Genomic DNA, 19,541 nt, shown 5'->3' on the forward strand with positions numbered 1-19,541 from the left:
ACCAGTATTTGAATGTAGTTCAGACCTAAAATTTTAGTCCTTTAAAGGCACAATGCACAGGATGAACAAATAAATGAATCCAATTCCTGACACCTTTAAAGCTTAAGGAACAATGATGAACAGAGAAAGACTTCAGCTGAGGTGGGTCAGTTAGTCCATCCTCAAACTCCACTAACTTATTTGTTCTTAGGACCAATAGTCACAGCTGTCAGAAGCTGATTTTTGCAGTGAAAATATCGGTTTCAAATCTTGGCAGAAATTTACATATCTCCCAAAACAGAATTAATACTGATAATATTCATCCCTAATAAGCTTGGATGTTGATCAGATTCAGTAACTAAACATGTCTCACTCACACTTCATCCAATAGTTATGTAGTTCATAGTTAGAGCACACAAAATAGTTTTTCCCTCTCAGCTTTCAGTCATAATAATCTGGACTGATATCATATCAGTATCATATGTGGCTCATTTTTCTGTTGTTTGACATATTCATTAACCTACTTAAAAAAAAATCCTTCTGTACAAGCACAGACTCTTAAATGTTAATGTCAATCTAAATAAATGAACATGATTTTAAAACTGTTTCATTCTTCATTACACTGATCAAAGTAAATCTAAATCCATTCTTAGTAACAGACAGGCCTACATTAAATAAACCATCCACTGGCCGTTCCTCTGTCTCCTATCATCATATCTATATATAACAGTCATCTATAATTTACTGCACAGAGGCTGTGTGTACCATACTAATGCAGAGTTTGAGCATCCTCTCTGCTGATGCCACCTGTGTCTACAGGAGCACAGATAACAAGTTGAGGGGTGTCAAATTTAGACAGGTTTAAAGAGCACTTCTATTATTAATGTGTGACAGCATGCCACAGTTTAGAGATGTACACAGGAGAGTCATTGGGGTGTAAAAGGTCCACATGACTCAGGGGATTTATGCCTCATTCACATGATGTAAGGGGGGAAATAGGAGCTATTTTCAACAACATCCTTATATCATTTATACATATGGACTCAAAATGAACCATTAATCATCTGAAAACGATTTGTCACTCTCTTCCTCTGTAAAGCTGTGACTGTGTGAGTATAACAGGTGATAGATTTAGATTTCTATTACCCCCCGAGTGTCAACACTGCTGGATTAGCTGCCTTGTGTGCTGTGGAGGGGGAGACTCTAAGCCTTTGACAAAGTCCTACATCAGCTAGAATAACAAACTTCAGTGGGAACTTAGTCAAAGTGTGGCGTTTGTGTTTGTGGTAAATCTGACGTTTCATGACCGCTGCATTAGAGCAGACCTAGACTTTGGTTTTATGACATGTCAGAGAAATGTGACATCATCGAGAGTGCGACTCAGCACGTGAAAAAAGCGGGATAATGTTTGGCTTAGGAGAGGCTTTGTCAAGTCAGGTTGGGTCTGTCAAAGTGCATTATGGGAAGTGCGTTTGACTCTTTCAAGAGACTAAATCCTGAACGCGTGATCGACTTTGAACACCTTCTGACCTAAACTTTCTCTGAATAAAGATTAAAAAAGTAATCTTAAAAATGTCACTCACTAAATCCACCCCTGAACACATCCTGTTGGGAGGGGCAATGATTTTTTAAATACTTAAATAGTCCTTTTTTATTTAAAGATTATGTGACTATTATTTCAGTTTAAAACTATACTTTAAAATATGTAAAGGTGTCCTGCATGGACTCTAATAAGCATATCCAATCTAATCTTATCCAGGTCTGTTAATAAAGCACGTTTAATAACAAAAATCATAATTTGCATGGCAATATTTTGGAGGAGGTGCATGTCAGCTATGTTTGTAGACCTTTGAGTAGGGTTGAGGGCTTTACAGACCTCTGTTATGTACACTTACAGGCCACTTTGTTAGTACACCTTCTTAGTACCAGGTTGGACCCCCCTTTTGCCCTCAGAACTGCCTTATTCCTCGTGGAAGTTGCAACAAGGTGTTGGAAACATTCCCCAGAGATTTTGGTCTGTATTGAACTGGTGGCATCATGCAGTAGCTGCAGATTTGTCAGCTACACATCCATGATGCAAATCTCCCATTCCACCTCATTACAAAGATGCTCTAGTGCAGTGGTTCTCAACCGTTCCAGCCTGTGACCCCCAAAATAAAGGTGCCAGAGACCGGGGACCCCCACTGTACCTGAATGCACGATCAAGAACAGTTGTGTAGAGACAAGGCCATCTATAAGGGGGGATAAAAGGGAGAGATTTCCTGGGCCCAGCCAGACTGAGGGCCCATGGAGGTCAACAAAATCATGGTCTATTGTAAAGTTAAGCTGTGATATCCTTATCTTATATTAAACCTGAAAAATAATCACTCTTATTGATGAAACAAATCTCTTTCTTTAATCATTTGTGTAGAGTATAGCCTTTTTAAAGCTGTAAATCTATTTTGTAAAAATAAATAAATAAATAAAATGGGTAAATAATTGCAAAAAATGGTGGAAGAGGTGGTGAAGTTGGATCTTTAAAGTAGCAGAAATTGGTTAAAAAAAGCAAAATATATATAAGAATGGCAAAAAATAAACAAAAATAAGACAAAAATGGGTTACAGTGGCAAAATGGGCATAAATAGTGGTAAAAGGGGATTAGAAAGTGGCTGAAAAAGGCTTTAAATTGGCAAAATGGGTCAAAATCTGGTGAAATGGGAAGAAAAATCTATATAAACTGGCAAAATAGTACAAACTGAGAGAGAAACAATAGGCAGATATAACTGATCAAACTGGTAAAAATGGGCATATCAAATAGTGAAATGTGGTTAAAATGGGGAAAAAAATGGTCATAAAAGTGGTAAAATGGGGTTAATAGTGGCAAAATGGGTAAACAGAGGCAACATCATTTGGCTTGTGTGGCAAGAATTGGTTTAGAAGTGGCAAAAACAGGCAGAATAAAGTGGTGGAAAGTGTTTAAAATAGCAAAAATATAAATGTTAAATGGCAAAAATGTATTAAAATTTGTGGGATAAAATGATGACAGCTGGTTAAAATTTGGCAAAATCAATGTAAAATGGCAACAGTAGAAATCTAAAAATATTCTTATTTTTTTTTGTTTGTTTGTTTGTTTTTGTTTTTTTTTAGGTAATCTGGAGACCCTCTCTCAGTGTCTGACGGCCCCCAAGGGCTTCCCATCCCCTAGGTTGAGAACCATTGCTCTATTGGATAGAGATCTGGCGACTGTGGAGGCCATTGGAGTACAGTGAACTCATTGTCATGTTCGAGAAACCAGTTGGAGATGATTTGAGCTTTGGTGCATTATCCTGTTGGAAGTAGCTGTCAGAAGATGGGCACACTGTAGTCATAAAGTGATGGACATGGTCAAACAATACTCAGGTGGACTGTGGCGTTTACGATGCTCAATTGGTAGTAAGGGGTCCGAAGTGTGCCAAGAAAATATCCCCAACACCATTTCACCACCACCACCAGCAGCCTGAACCGTTGATCCAAGGTAGGATGGATCCATGCTTTCATGATGTTTACACCAAATTCTCACCCTACCATCTGAATGTTGCAGCTGAAATCTAGACTCATCAGACCAGGAAAACTTTTCCCAATCTTCTGAAACTCCCTTCTCTTCAAAACAGAATTAAAATGGGTTACAAATAGCTAAAATGGGTAAAAAATTGCAATATTTGTGGAAAATGTGGTGAAATGGGGTTTGAAAAGTAACAAAAAAATAAATTGAAAAAGTGTCAAAAATTACATTTAACTTGCAAAAAAAAAAAAAAAAAAAAAAAAGGGCAAAAAGTGGCCAAAGAGATTCAAGGGGCAAGGGGGTTAATGGTGGCAATATTGGCCTAAAGGTTTTAGAAATTGGCAGAAAAGGTAGTGATTGGATTGTTGCATTAAAAAGTAACAGAAAGGGATTTTAAATGGCAAAATTGGTGGAAAAGTTGGTGAAATGGGATAAGAAAGAGGGGAAAATGGTTAAAACTGGCAAAAATGGGTTAACTTAGGCAGAAAAACTGAACAGAAAGTGGTAGACATGGGATAAACAGGCAAAGAATGGGTGTGACAAATTTGGTTCAAATGGTTGTAAATATTGTTGAAAATAGGTTAATAGTGGCAATAATGGGTCAACTGAGGCAACAACGGGTGGAAAATGGCAAGAATTAGTTTAAAAGTGGCAAAAAATGGGCAGAAAAGTGGTGAAAAATGTTTAAAGGTGACAAAATGGCTTAAAAGGGGAAGAAATGGGCAGAAAAGGTGGTGAACTGGGATTAGGTGGAAAAGGGTTAAAATGTGGCAACAATGACTGGGAAAAGTAAAGAAAACTGATTGGTTAAAATGTGGCAAAATTGGTATAAAGTGGCAAAAATGGGTAAAAAGAGGTTTAGTGGGAGCAGAGTTGATGAAAGGAGGAAAAAACTGGGCAGGAAAAGTAGTTAAAACTTGCATAAATAGATAATTTTAACATTAGAACCCAATAACAGCTTGACACTTTTCAGCTCCAAACTGAGGAAACTGTTAGCCAGGACGCTCGCACCAATGCTACTGATTAAACACACATGCATTGATGTCATCAGTAAATCACAACTGGGGAGGGTCCAGTCTCTGGGTTTGTCAGGGCTGAGTGCAGAGTTACTTTTAAGAGATATTTTTAAACATTGATTTCAACATAAATATCACAAAATGAACATGTTTTTTTTTACTCTGGAATAACTTCATGCATTTGTTTTCATAAAAATGGCTAAAATGTGCAGTTAGAAATCATTTTGAAATATTCTTAGTTTCTTAAGGCACCAGGCGACCCCCTCTCAGTGTCTCACGACCCCCAAGGGGGTGCTGACCACCATGTTGAGAACCACTGCTTTAGCCAAACAGTGGCTGCAGCACAGCTAAAGGCAGTTTGCTTACTACCATGTGACACAAAAGAAAAAGAAAGCAGTAAGGTCCAGTGACACAGCTGAGTTGCTTAGAAGTTTACTTTGCCTCTCATGACTTAAGAAACTATCCATTTCTATCTTTGTACTCATGCATATTGCATTATTACATGAATATTTCTAAGTGACATTGCACAACTTGTAAATGTGTGTGGGGATGTTTTAATGTGCTGCTATAGTTATGCATGTTTTGCATTTTTCATCTATTATTTTCAATGTCAGGTTTTAGCTCTGGGTTGTAGAATTTATTAAGCTGATTTATCTGGACTTCATTCCTTCCTTCTCATGTAACCAGGTGGCTTTGAATGACTATAAAGAATCCTTAAATCTGCAAAATCCTCAAATTTCATCAAACACAACCTATAATTTCCTCACAGAAGGTTTAACGCTTAGAACTCACAGCTATGTTTTTCACCATCATGTCTCGCCTGACTTTTTTCTTAAAAAGCTTATAAAACATCAACCCTGTGGTGCACAGTCAAGCTCTATACACCTTTTCTTTTTACAGGACAACCTTGGCTTTAGAATATGTCTACTACAGTAATGTCACTTGAATTATGAAAAAGTTATAAGACTCTAAAGACAAAATGTAAAAAAACTAATCGGAATTTGAAACTCAAAGATTTTCATTGAAAACACACAGTAAACAATAGTGACAAAGCATTTTCTTTGCATAGACTTCTTCTCCCATCTCTTGGAGACAAAACAGTGAAAAAATTAACACTCTGTGACTAACAGTTTTAAAAATATCTACATATATCCAAAAATGTCCATTCACTTTTTTGCAGTTAGATTCATTTGTGCCATTCCTTTAAGCAGTAGAGAAGCAACTGGCCGACTACAACTCCCAAAATGCTTTACATCCAAACGTTGCCCTCAACAAATATGGTGCTGCCCACCGAAGAAAGCCAAAGTACATGATGAAAAATAGATTAAAAATGGATAAAAATACGCCTATTATCACATCTAACGCAGTAGATTTAATCTTTAAAGACCCCAAAAAGTCACCGAAATTCCGGGCTTGCTAGAACGGCATCCTTAAGTGCTACAAAAACATCGAGGGTAGCAAATGAACGGCAAAATGGCCAGCTCACAGAGGAAAAAAGGAGTGTCTACAACATGTGGTTCAAAAGTTATTAACGTTTTTCTAAACTGTGTCGCTTCTTGTTGTATACGACAACCCTGTCTTCAGAGACCCTGGGATGGAAGCCAATTTCCAGGCTCACTAGAAAATGTTCTGTAGAGCTACAAATGCATGGAGAACATATTTAGAAAGGCACAACACAGAGCTTTCACAGGAAAAAACAAGTTAGTGTCCATGACTTACGGTTCAAAAGTAACCAAGCAATTTACAAAGGGGTGTGCCTGCGGCACGGATCCGTGTTGCTGGAGCTCTAAGGGTTAATTCATTTGAGTCATGGAGACTTACATCTGGATCTACAGCTATCTAGCTGAGAGAATATTTATGAGTTAAAACAAAGATGTAGAGGGCTTAAAGACAGTGTTCCTGTTGATTATTAAAGTGTTGGATTGAGTAAAGTTCAGGGCCTTGTGCAAGCCATTCCAGTATTTTGCCATATCAGGAATCGCTTTTTTCATAGTCCTTGCCCCCTGCCTGGAGGTGTAAAAACCACAAACAATAAAGCAAAGAAAGAGAATGTTACAAACTTTTACTGCAAGGATATAAACAACCAATAGAGAGAAACATGATCATGCTTCATAAGTTAGAAAGAAGCAAAAAAGAAGGCCTCCACACAACAGGAAGCTTCCATAGAGGATATTTTTAGCAACAAGTGACATTTTAGGCCAACATTCTTTTCTATTAAAGTAAAGATGGAAACTCATTTATACATCTGCAAGTCTAAGGAAGAGCATGTTGGCTCAAAATGTCATTTTTTTGCTCAGTAAATCCTTTAACTGGATTTTCATGGTGTGCAAACTTTTTTGTCTTCTTTATTCTTGCTCATTTTTGGATCCAGCACCCACCAAAGAATGCGTGCTTCTTATTTTGACTCACGATAAGACGTCTCTAAATCAGAAGTGAATTTAGCCCAGAAAACTAAGACCCCTCTGACATCTGTGCATATACTTTTGGCCACATAGAGTTTGATAGTTCTGTTAAAATCATAGTTAGCTGTGTATTTTTGTTAAATTATGTTTACTTCATCATCAGCCTGCGCAGGCGTCTTTCCTCATGACTTGCTTTTTCTCTCTGTTTCATGTCTTTGCGCCTTCTTTCACCACCTGGGGGCGCTGTGCATCTGTGCAGAGGAGGGCAGACAACAACGCCGGGGACATGCTGAGAATGACGGCGTCGCACTGGGCGTCTTGGCAAGGCCACGGGGAGGTGGCCGAGCTCCCGCTGAGGCACGGCGCAGACGTCCACTGTCTCAGCGAGTTCAACAAGGAGGCCTTCAATATCCCCATGGATACCAGGATCACTGAGCTCATGATATTGCTACAGGTGGCGAGATGGGTGGAGGGCGCTTAAAGGGGAGACAGAGAGACAATAAAGAAGGAGAGAGACAGACAATCAGACAGATGAATCAAGGATGGAGAGACAAAGATGAATGACTGGTGGATCAGAGAAAGTAAAAAGAGGAATGATGATGACAAGGGGAGGGGAATGAAGAAGAGGGGGAGATATTAATGAAAATGAAGAGAGACAGATGAAAGGGCAGAAACTGAGAGCGAAGGAAGGGGTGAGGCATGCAGGGAGGACAGGAAAGCAAAGACGGGTTGAGTTCTGTTGGCGGCGCAAGGTTATAAAATAGATAAGAGAACAGCAAACGCTTGGAAGAGACAGAAAATGACCAAGCACATTTCAGGCACGGCAGGTAGAAATGAAGAGAGATGGACAGATAGATAAAGGCTGAGAAGACAAGGAGACAAATGAAGGAGTTGGTGAGTGAGGCAGGGAGAGAGGAAAAGATGGACAGAGATTAGAGGGAAACTGGAAGGAGGGGGAAGAAGAAGAAGGAGAGAAATTTTGGAGGCGAGGAGATTAAACATGAGACAGAAAGAGGAGGAGAAATGAGACAAAAGTGTGAGACTTCACTGCAGGCGAGGACGTGTTTGCTCAGTGCCCCTGTGATTTCAATAATACGTTTGATGTTTTTTAAGTATGACTGGGGAAAGCTCCAGAAGGACTCTCACTGGTGTTGCTATGGTTTCTGTGGCCGGGCAGCTTCTTTCTGTCAGACAGCCATATTGCAAACATTTCTAACCATAACATCCACATTTAGAAACCTTTTCACAACGCCCAGAGAGTACCAGAGAGGATTTTAGCATTGAAGTTTGGCGAACTCAGGTCTAGACATCTAAGACCAAGTTTCAGTAATGTTTAACCAGCTTAGATTCAGCCCTAACATCAACCAATCACATAATTGATACTGATTATTAGAAAGTGGAAGCATTTAGGAGCAACAGCACTTAAGCCATGAAGCAGAAGACCACGTAAAATCACCAGGTGGGGTCTACAATTGTGCTTAAAAGTCACAAGTGCTCTGCTGAAGAGTTCTGAACTTCTACCGGCATTAATATGAGCACAAAGACTGTGGGAGCTCCTGAATGGGTTTTCATGGCTGAGCAGCTGCATGCTGGAATCACATCACCAAGTGAAGTGCACACAGTGTAAAGCACACCTACACTGGACTGTTGAGCAGTAGAAACGTGTTCTGTGGAGTGATGAATCACGCTTTTCTGTTTGGCAGTCAGATGGGCGAGTGAGGGTTTAGCGAATGCTGAGAGAACGTTACCTGCCTGACTGAGCTGTGACAAGTGTGAAGTTTGGTGGAGGAGGGACAATGGTATGGGGCTGTTTTTCAGGGTTTAGACAAGGCCCCTTATCTCCATCGAGAACCCAGTTTGTTAAAAGACATGACAAAAACAAGGGAAACATATGGTTTAACTAAACAGTGAAATGGTTTTATTAAAGTGAAATGCAACAAGGAATCGCTGCGCTGGGATGCAGAGCAGCCCAGAGCAGATCACAGTAGAGAGAGTGTGGAGACAGGCCTGATACACCTGATGGGTTGGCCAAATCCAACCTTGTGTGGCAAACACCTCCTACCAACTTGCAGGGAATGACAAGACAGACACTATCCCAGGGTCAACACACAACACAGCAGCATGCCCTGGATGCACGAGGCTGTCACAAGGCCAATCTTAACACTTCAGCATACCAGGACATATTGGACAATGCTATGCTTCCAACTTTGTGGCAACAGTTTGGGGAAGACCCTTGTCTATTCCAACAAGACTGTGCCCCTGTGCACAAAGCAAAGACTATAAAGACATGGTTTGGTGAGTTCACAGTGGACAGGCCTGCACAGAGCCCTGAGCTCAACCCCATCAAGCACATTTGGGATGAACTGTAATGGAGATAGCAAGCCAGGCCTTCTCATACAACATCAGGTCCACCAAAAACAAACCCTTGTACAACTGGAACAGAAGACTGAAATATTTACCTTTCATCCAACAGGGAATTTCAATGCAAATGCTTTGCCTTAAGATATATTAACATACTCGAATAGTGTTTGTGGGGTCACAATGTACAGTTAATAAACCACTGTCATTTATTTGTTTTGGTTAGGCATATGCAAAGTCACTTAAATTCTCTTTTCTACTATTTCTCTTTTCAAATGAACCTTGAGGTTCAGTAAACTCTTCCCAAGTAGCATTAATGTCTCCAAAGATACCGATAAATCCTTAGAACTGGTATTATAGAATAGCAGAATGGTTAAAAGAGTGTCAGTTAATCCAGCACAGTGGTTTTATACATCAGACTAAATAAATGATAAAAAGTTGACATCATTTAAAACTTCTGGCTGTTTTGTTACTTCTGATACATAACTATAACATGCTATCAAGTATTGTATGAACACATTAAATGCAATTTATTTTAATTTTTTCTGTGATTTTTAGTGTTGTAAATGACCTCTCATGGTCCACTTACAGGTTGATTTCACCAAGCGGACCAGTTCAGTTTGGAATGGAATGGCACAGCGTGCATTTTTTTTGCATTTCCATTTAGCAAAAGTTGGAAAGGGTCCCAAAAACCGCCCCTTACCATCCCACTTTTTTGGCACCTTTCTGTAGGGGTACCAATCTTACTGTTATGACTCAAAATGTTTCTGTACATGTATTCCATCAGCTGAGGATCTGTACTGACTGCAGTTAACATAAATAAGATGTAGTTATTAAAAACAACAGTTTTCAGCTGAAATAAAGCTGTTTACTGCTTATTCCCTACTGATTCTTGTCACTTATCTTTTACAACACCACAGCTGGACCAGCAGACTCATGCTGCATGTGACTTCACATGCATAGCCTCTACAGCCCACCCATCAAAGTGAGGGTACAGGTGTCTGTGGAAACACAAACTATTTTGGGGGATTAATGTACTTAACCATACCAAACCTTACCACCGGATAGACACGCGGCTTTACAGTACCTCTGAGGCTCATCAGCGGGGCCTGGCACACACTTTGGGAAGCACTGTTCTACAGAATGTATGGGCACTGATTCCCACAGAAACATCCTTAATTTTGCAGAAAGCCTTCTAGGAAGAGTGGAGGCTGTTAAAGCTGCAAAAGAGGGGCAACTCCATATTAAAGTATATGTATTTGAATGCATTATCATTACAATCCCTGTTGGTGTAATGGTCAGGCACCCAAATACTTTTTTAATGTAGTGTGCCTGACCTTTGGTGGATTAAAGTTAGTAGATTCAGTCTAATGCAGGCTGTAGTAATGGAATATGCTTAGAGAGGAAACAGTCTCCATCACAGCTTTCCATTAATGGCAACTTGAACGTCTTTTCAGCGTCAGCCATAATTGGAAAAATGCCCACAGGGAGGCTTGAATAAGACCATCCACAATAGTGATTACTACAGCAGTAAGTGGGTAAGAATTCCAGTGAATTTATCAGAAACAGACTGAATCAAAGGTAACAAAAGGCCAGTGTTCTCCCCTACCATATGTCTTACATAACAGAGGTGTGTGTGTGGGCCTTTGGGTGGAGCGTAGGAGGATCTAGTTAGCATTAGATAACTCCTCTCCTTGGACTTCTCAACCAGCCAGGATGCAGATAGTAGGGCCTGAAGCCTGGTTGACCTGTGCAGGAAGGCAGCACAGGGAAGGCCACTGACTCGTGTTTATGAAACAGAAACGCCCACATTAGCCATGAGTATGATACGCTCCCCTGTGGTCAGCGTTTTCGAGAGCTGAATCACCATAAGTACATCATGTTATGTGTTTATTATTATCAGAGCTGGGCTCTGAGAAAAAGCAGCTGTCAAGAAATGACTGAAATAGGACCTTTTAAACAATTAAACCACGCCAATGCTGATAAATGATGACATTATTTTCCATCTGGTCAGTGCAGATAAAATGGCTCTATAGGATGAAATCTCATGCCAAGCAGACCGATTAATATTTGAGACAGATATGCAAAGTGAAATTACATCATTCAGTATTGCAATTACAAGAGTAATAAACAAAAACTCACACTTTTCATGTCTGTCAGATATTTTTATGTTTTATATGCCCACTCATTTCCCGCCAGAGTCCTAAGTAAATGCAAAAACATTAGGGTTTTTTTCTGTTTTTTTTTTTTTTTTTTTTTTTTTTACAAGGTTTAGTGTTGTCAATGATTTCTCTTTCCATCACCTGTCGTCGTTTGACTTTATTTTACAATACTGATTGCGTAAATGCTGCTAAAACTATGGCTTCAAGTAGGACTAAACAGGCCCTTGCACTGTCAGGCATGACAGGTCATGGAACAGCCATAAAATGAGTTCAGAGTGATGTCTGCAAGACAGTCCACCTGCAGACCTCCACTCTTGCAAGCTCCACTCTGAGATCCCCTCCACCGTCAGAAGGAAGCGACGTCAGGATATGAATATTTGCTTACCTCTAAGTTAGGTTTAGGATTTTAATTTCCAATGGTTGGATTTAGGGGTAGCTCATTGGGGTAGGTGTATATTTTAATTAAGACACGCATGATGTATGTCACTTCCATCTGACGATAGAGGAGGAGGAGCCTATCAGGTGGCTGGGGCATAATGGACTTTATTGGCATCAGGTGTGTAATGCATAAGTGCATGAGTCCACAAAGGCTTGAGGTAAGTATATAAAATAAGTAATAGGATGACAAGAGAAAATGTGCCATTATCAAAAGAAAAATACCACCCCCAGTATGAAGGTGTGATTCTTTCTTTATGTATTCCTATAGTATAAATCAACACACTATCAATGGTCAGGGGGGAAAAAAGATAAACACTTTGTGGATATTTTACTGGAAAAAAGTAGTGGACTTCATAGAGTCTTTCAGTCATTGTTTGATCTCAAAATCTCCTCAGAGTCCAAGCGCTAAAGAACTTCAGTCAAGATATATTTCCATGACATGTATCGCATGTATTGATTTGGCTTTCCTGGTTGAAATCTTGATAGACAGGTAAAGCTGAATTTGTCAAAGGAAGAGAAATGAAGAGCTGAAAGATATTTAAATGATCCAGGAGTATGAAGCCCTGTCCACATGGAGACAAATTCATGAGAATACACAAAAGTTTTTAGTCATATAGGCGCTTCACCCACACGTAAAAAAATTTTGGGAGGCTGTAGACGCTTTTTGAAATTGGGTCTGAAAACGCTTACTGTTTCATCCCGGTGTGAACAGCCAGTTGCATCTTTCTTGAAACGATTATGTTATACATAGAATAGCCCACTTAAGCTGCATATGCATGTCGAAACAAAACAACAATGGCGGGTTATGGGGGTGTGTTCGTGCTGCAGAAGCTACTGAGCTTATTATGGCTGCTACAGCAAAATCTGATGCTCCTTTAGCACCACTGAGAACAGCACACACCAGATGTTCCTAGATCCACCGCAGAGAACAACCAGTAGGGCAACCAGGAGAAAATTTGTGGCAGTTTTTTGTAATCTTCCTCTCTCTTTTGGTGCATTTCTGAGGCAGCGTTACAGCGCCACATACAGGCTTGGCATATATACTACAGCGTTTCATTTTCAGTGGTTCCGTGCTTATGCAGACATTTCCTGAAACAATCCTGTGTTTATGGAAAACTTTTCAAAATGGAACGGAAATATATCTTTTTCGTCTCCGTGTGGACAAGGCCTGAATGTTTTTGCTTAATCACGTTTAGCTAGTAAGCGGCAGTGTAAGAGGCAGTACTAATGGAGAGACAATGATGATATCCACTCTAAAATGCAATGTTACTCCAGAATTCAGAAACAACTCTCCCTCCGTTATTTCATTATTCTCTGATTTGTTATCAGTGATTTGTTTTTTCTCTAAGCTGAAGGTATACAAGGACACAGCAGAGTAAAATCATTTTGATATTCAGAAGGCAATACCTCCTTTTATTTTTCATTGTTTCCTAAATAAACATTTAGCTGCCAATTTTCAGGCAGAAACTGCTGTAAAACACAATGTCTGATGTCTTGTTATACAATTTAGATAAATGAGTAATCCAATTATGACATAACAGGCAGAAAATTAACAGAGTCTTTTTGATATGAGAAAGGATCCTTCTAGTTGTTTTCCACTTTTATTCATCAGAAACTTTAATGAACTCTTTGAGCACAAAAGATAACAGAACATTCATCCAGAGGAGGAGACCTTAGCTGACATCATTTATACAAAGTGGATAAATTCAGCATCCTGTAATTAAAACTGACACTTTAAGCCACAAAGTTTCAATCTATTATTAAGAGCCATAGCTTTGAGGTCCATTGGTCCCGTGGAGCTGCAGGTGAAGCTCATATGTGCCTCTGAAAGTGAGATATCTTTTTGAGAATCCCATCACCGATGGTGTAACACTGTCTTCTTCAAAATTGGCCATTTTCTTGAACCCCAGTTAATGGATAGAGAATATGATGGTCTGACAAGGTACAGGCAGAGGTTTGAATGAAAAGTTTGAACTATTATCCATCCAGTATTAAAGCCAAAATGGAGATTTTTACAACTTAAAAATAGGTCTCAAAGTTGATCTTACAGTACAAAAACTTTCACAAGAAAAATGGAGTCCATTCTATTGCCTTTTCCCAGGTTGTCCTGCTTTCAGCACAGGGTATCTTTATCACCATACCAGGGTTCTCTTACCAGAAGGGCAGGCACTTGTTCATACACCATGACTCAGCTAAAAAGAAGACAGTTTGCTGAGCACTGTTTCACACACCAAGACTAATCTCAAAAAGAAGCCAAGTAGCTAAGTAATGGTTGTTAAACAAGCCCTCAGCTTATACAAGGCCAGTTAGTTTCACACTGGTTCACACACCAACCCTCAGCTAAAAAGAAGCCAGTTAGCTTAGCACTGGTGCTAACACTAGCTCTCAGCTAAAAAGAAGACAGTGAGCTTAGCACTGGTGCTAATACTAGCCCTTAACTAAAAAGAAACCAGTTAGCATAGCACTGGTGCTAACACTAGCCCTTAACTAAGAAGAAACCAGTTTGCTTAGCTCTGGTGCTAACACTAGCCCTCAACTTAAAAAAAAAAAAAAGTTAGCTTAGCACTGGTGCTAACACCAGCCCTCAGCTTAAAGAAGCCAGTTAACCAAGCACTGGTTCATACACCAGCCCTCAGCTAAAAAAAAGTCAGTTAGCTTATCACTGGTTCACACACCACGACTCAGCTAAAAAGAAGCCAGTTTGCTTAGCACTGGTTCACACACCAGCCCTCAGCTAAAAAGAAGCCACTTAGCTTAGCACTGGTTCACACACCAGCAGGTGGGATCCAGAGTAACCTTGTGCTGTAGGTGTGGAAACAGCAAGCCCATTCAATCTGAGCTATTGCTGTCACAAGTGGGACTTCACAACACTTCTTCAGATTGAGAGCCTGCATCACTCTCCATCCAGAGTTCCCTGCCTTACTGAACACTGGTATTTTACCGACCTTCAACTTTCCAGAGATAAATTGGAAAAACCGACCCCAACCAGTAGAGCTGAATGTAAATTTGTCATCCATTTCTGGGGGAAAAATGAAAAGCTGCAAAAATGATCAAGGAACCCTGGCCCTGTACTGCTCAGGCCTCCTGATGGCCATCGTCCAGGTTTGCTCCAGGCTCATGCCTTAGCTCTCCGGGTATCCTTCCAGCTAAACCCTCTGCATGTTGCCACCCCTGAGGTCTGGTCTAACCCACCGGGTCCCAGCCAGCATGTGGTGAGCTGGATCAGGCCTAGTAAAGCATGTCAGGCACCCATAGATGCACAGCTGCTACTCCTGTATTCAGCAGCTGACCCATCCCATCTCCTGAGGATGTCTGCATTAAACACACAGTCTTGCTAAGGATACCCAAAAATGCACACAGGGGAATTTGTGACTAAGGAGTCCAGGGGGCACCTAAGGCCATCAGGCAACATCCAGGCCTCATAAGAGTATAGTAAGACCACAAGGACCAGAAGACTGACATTTGTCTACATGCACAGATACCAGGAGTGCCACAATGCCTTGCAAAGTGAACCCTAGTCCAAGTCTGTGGTGATCCCAGCCTTGCAGTTAATGGATCAATGGATTACGCTGCCAAGGCAGGTGAACTGCTTTATAACTTCCACGCTGGCAGCATCCAAGCATCCCCAAATGTCTGCAGTTTCTGTGACCAGTGCACAGGACAACAGGCAGAACCAGGTAAACATTGACCCAGAGTCCTACTACATCCTTCCCATGAGCTGTTCACCACAAAGACCATGCAGGAGGAAAACAAGCCTTGTACTACTGGGTTTGTGTGTAGTTTTATAATAAATGAAGTGATGGATATGGAGAGAAGGAAGCAGATGGGAGGGATGCAGACATCAAATTGGTGCAGGTGGGATAAAGAAACCTCAGGAGACCTTCCATGTTATCCCAAGAGATATAAAATCATATCAGACAACAAACAAGAAAGACTCAGATGGGATGCTGTTAACAAGAAAAGAAAAATTGTCTGACAGTTAGATAAACTCATCATAGTTTGTAAGCACTCTGATTTTATGAGGATGAATGAATGAATTAACGCTGAATGGGGCTGAAAAAAAAGGAGAAAGGGAGAAACCGAACCGAGCTTATCCAGCCATTCACTCCTTTAATTTCATCAATCCGTTTTCTCTTATCCCTTTGAGAGCAGATAAAACCAAACAGCTCCTCAATAGCAACAGTGTTCATTTAGAAAATCCTTCAAAGGTTCTATTTATTACATTTACTGCCTCTAGATTTCACACTAGACTGCCAGCTTTACACATCAAAACAAACGGCTGCCTCTCCCAGTAATGGCTGTCCTTAAAGACACCAGACTCTGATGGGAAAAGAAAACATCACTTTTATTGTGATATTAAAACACAATTAGGTAAAACTCATAAGAAGTATGATAAGTCCTTGAATATGCAACTTTTGTTTGTTTTTGGGGATTCATTTGCTTGCTAAGAGGCTCCACAGGAGGTCAAGACAACACTGCTCCTACTGCTGCATCAGTGGCTTGTGAATGTAAAAGCATGGGACTGGTTAATATTGATGGCCACTTTCCATAGCCATACCGTGGAGTGAATGGGTGTAAATGATTGAGTGCATTCATGGTGTAAAAGCCCTCTGAGTGGACAGATGACTAGATAAGCACTATACAAGCTCAAGTCCAGTTTTTTCCAACTGCAGCATTACTTTTCTGCTGAGAGATTCCACTACACTGCTGCTTAAAGACTACTAAGGGGCTTTTCCATTACATGACCTGGCTCGGTGCAACTTGGTTTGACTCGGCATGGCAGCCCAGTGCAGCAGGGTGGTTACTTTTCCACCACAACCGAGCTACCTGTTTGAGGGCGCGTCTAGAGCTGATGACACAGCGTTTTGAGCCCTCCTCGATTTCTCAACCCTGTCTGGTCTGATTGACTTTACAAGATTAAAGCAAAAATCAAACAAACAGACTGACAGCACTGCATGCTGTTCTTTTCACATGCTCTCTCTTTCCGCGCCAAATTAGGGTGTTTTCACATTAGGCCCAGTTGTTTCGAATTGCGCTGTGCTTTCACACTAGCAACATCGAACCATGCCCGGGCCCACTTGCGTATGTACTCAGTCTGAAACAGCAGGTGGCGGTATGCACGTAGCTGGTTTACAACCTTGCCAAGGAGGAGAAAGAAGAAGCTACCATGGCAACCACTGGGGTCATGACCTGAGTGAAGAATGTTTTTGATTTACCAGGCAGAAAGTCCATCCTGCAGCCATGGATGATTTAAAATCACTTTTAATTTGCCAGCAAGTTTGCTCTTCGTATCTGCACATCTACATGCAGCTCAGAGGATTAAATGGGTAGATACTGAGGTTTTTGAGGTGACAGGAAACTTTTATTGCCTTTGCACCTCCTCTCACTGATTCCAACTTGTGTTCATCTGTAAGGTGAGTTACAACAGACCGTTTATTGACTGGATTCTGATGATTTCTGCCCTTTATTAAGGAAAAATGAAAAACAAACTGCTGCGCTGTGGAAAGAAGTTTAGCTTTTACGATGATGTCATAAAGCTGATACGGCGCTCTGTCCTGTATCCGGCCGTGGTTGCATTCACATCTCATCCGAAACAAGCCAGAGTCCACTTGAATCGCACCCGAGACCACCTACCCAAGTGGGCCCGGTGCCCGGGCGCAGTTCGTTTGCATTCACATTACCCGAAACGAACCAGACTTTGGGCACAAGTGCACATAGATCTGGGACCGGGCCCCTAGTGTGAAAGCACCTTTAAAAAACAATTCACGCTTATCATCAAAAGGAGAGAATTTTTCAGCATTTAAGTTAAGAACAGTCTTCTGATGATTGACTTGTGGGTCTTTAGAGAGCAGAAAATGAACACCATCATAATTTTGGATTGGGCAGTGAGAACAGCATGATTTACTAGCGCCAGTTAAATCAAAGGCAGAGTTTGTGATGGGCTAAATGTTTCGAACATCTCCAGCATTTTATCTTTTTAAGTTTAAAATTTATTTGTATTTCAGAAGGGGAAAGGGTCAAACTTTTGTTATTAGTAGGTGGAGAAAAGTTGTACTCCTAGATCTGCACCTGGTCCTTACAAATTTCACTCATCAGTGAGAGAAGCCGTGCGCAACTGTCGGACCATAGTATACACAAAAATCAGGAGTTTTGGTCTTGTGTCATAAATGTTTAAGTTGTACAGTGAATGCTGATATTGGACCACCACTGTTACAGAGGTATAGACAGCTGGAGCAGAGGCATGGATAAACTTACCTCCCTGTCTCCCTGTGGTGTATAATTATCATTGAGGGGGGTTATCAGTGGCAGAAGGGGTAAACCCCCCTGAAAAATCGCAACCTGCGAACCACATTGACGTCAGGGCGGCACGCTTGGAGGTGGGGGCTGGCTTGCTTTGTGCACGGTTCGACGCAGCCAAACTGGTGATGGAAAAGTAAATCAGCTTGGTTTGGCCCGGCGCGACCAAAAGCCATAGTGGAAAAGCCCTACTAAATACCCACGAATACGACTGTGGGTAGATTTAATCAAAAAGTGCAAATCAAAAAGTGCTATGGAGGATTTCCATAAAACTTGGTTTATCCTTATGCATATACTGTGGTATACCATTTATTTATACCATTGTGGTATCTGCAGTCATGAGCACTACATAGTTGAGCACATGTGTCCAAATGCTTGTTGTCAGGACAATTCCCACTTTTCCTTCTTGTTTGTGCACAGGATTTCATGGCAATTGAAATCAAGTGCAGTGTAAGATGCACGTGTTTGCATGTGGTATGAGTTGAGTTGCATGACTCTTGAGTGGTGAGTGTGCAGTGTAAGATGCATTACACCAGCTATAGTGGCTAAGTCTAAAGTTATAGTCACTGAGGGCTACGTAGACGGACTAATTTACCGTAGCACCGATCCTGAGTGCCTTGTGGAATAAGACAGTCCAATATTCTCCTTCTTTAATCCAACAATGGTCTTCGATGCTTTCACATGCAAGATTCCAGCAAATCCATAAACTGCCATTCAAATTCACACTTATCACTCAGTGTTTCCCGGTGTGGCGGTCAAAAAACTGTATGTGCTCCTCCGTCTAGCAACACCTGACACCTCAATGAAGGTTCCTACCTAAAAGTGATCTGAGAATGGCTTGTTTCAGCACACATTTTCTGAAAGGTGAAGAAAGAGAGGGGGGAGGGAATGGATTTTTCTGGTACTTGAAGGGATTGTGGACAGGCCAGAAAAGCCTGAAAAAGTGATTTTTGCATAATATGTCCCCTTTAAAAACAGAAGTACCCATCTATTCCCTGTTGGAACAACATAGCTCCAGTATAGCTTTCCATAAATGTAGTTATTTACTACTACGTAGTTATTGTAACTTCACCCAAGCATAATAAATTTGGAACCTTTTCTCTTCCTGGAGGTTGCGTAACATTCTCGCCTTGGTTTGTTTTGTGCAGAATCATTATGTTGCAGGAGTCTTAGTCTGTTATCTAACAATACAAGCCAACTGTGGTCTTTCGGGAGGCCTGAGGACACCATGGCCCCCGAGTCAGTGAAAACAACCTTTCTGTTTGGTGGGTAGTGGCGGACAGAAGGTCATTACCATAGTGATGGACCAACATGGCAACTCAGGGCCAGCAGTTCATCTTTACCCTGCAGGGATGGCGGAAGGAGCGGG

This window comes from Cheilinus undulatus, linkage group 8 (assembly GCF_018320785.1).
Source record: "Cheilinus undulatus linkage group 8, ASM1832078v1, whole genome shotgun sequence".
NCBI classification, from domain to species: Eukaryota; Metazoa; Chordata; class Actinopteri; order Labriformes; family Labridae; genus Cheilinus; species Cheilinus undulatus.